Here is a 1,192-nt window from a genome sequence, read left to right as displayed (position 1 = left end):
CTACCAAAATGGCCAAAAAGTCACCTCCTGCTGCAAACAGACTCCAGCAGCATCCCAATTGATTTGCCCCCACAAGGCTCCCATCCCAGGCACCTGGCCCCTGGTGTCTCCCCCAAGTTTTGGGGGGACGGCCACTTGCCCAACAGCAAGCCAAGCCAAGGTAGACTCACGTAGAGAGAGTCACGCAGGGTTTTCCCAAACGGGAATCCGGTCTCAGGCTTGAAAAGTGGAGAATTAAAATCCACTCTCCTTTCCACGTACTCATGATCATTTTCCCTCGCTCCATACCCATAGAGGGGCACAGCTGCAACTGGAAAAGAAAAGAAAACAAAAAAAAAAACCAAAACATACTTACAGCAAAGCCTTTGGTCTGTGCCAAAAACTCAAAGGGCTGAAATGATTTTGCTTCCAAAGGGCCACAGCCTGGGCAGCAGGGGCTGCTGTCCCCCCCAGGATGGGGGGACACTGCAAATAGCCACCTGGGGCACCCTGCATGTCACCTTTCCTTGCAGGAGCTTGCTCCCACCCTTTTCGCTGCCTTGCATGTACACAGCTGCCCTAAACATGCTGTGATGGCCTTTGTGGTCACTGTCCCCTCCTGCTCCAGCCCCGTTGGGGCATGACACTGAAGGACTGCCGTTAGGAGGGGAAAAACATTGTACAGGACTGTGGTAGGGGGACAGCAGGGAATTAAACACCCACAGCTCTTTCTAGAGATGTTTACAGCCTCCAGCTCCCTATTTATGTCTGTTAAATAAAACAAAGCATTTGGAGGGGATGGCTTTTCCAGCTGATGGGACCATACTTGAAGGCAGGCTCAGCCTGCCAAAAATGCAAGCTCATGTGCAGGAGCTACTCATGGTGTGTCTCCCCCAGGGGTCCTGGCCCCAGATAGCCCCCTCGGTCTCTGGGCACCAAATGTCCCCCAGGACGGTACATCAGGGGGCCAGATGTGCTCCTCCCGCCTGGGCTGCCCCGTGAGCATCACGTACCTGTGGGGCCAGGCAGCGGGGTCAGGGTGGCTGACGGCCCTCCTGGTGGAGCTGGAAACTGGGGGGACGAAACGTGGGAGGTGACAGTGGCTGCTCCTGGCCTGGGGAGCGCCTCCCTGCCCCTGGGGAGGGGGGCTGGCGGGGCCGGGCTGGCGGCAGACGGGCTGCAGGACACGGGTGGGGGCACGGAGGGTGGGGAC

The sequence above is a fragment of the Pygoscelis adeliae genome, unplaced genomic scaffold, assembly GCF_000699105.1.
Source record: "Pygoscelis adeliae isolate BGI_AS28 unplaced genomic scaffold, ASM69910v1 Scaffold245, whole genome shotgun sequence".
Lineage (NCBI taxonomy): Eukaryota > Metazoa > Chordata > Aves > Sphenisciformes > Spheniscidae > Pygoscelis > Pygoscelis adeliae.
Note: the sequence above shows the minus strand (reverse complement) of the source record.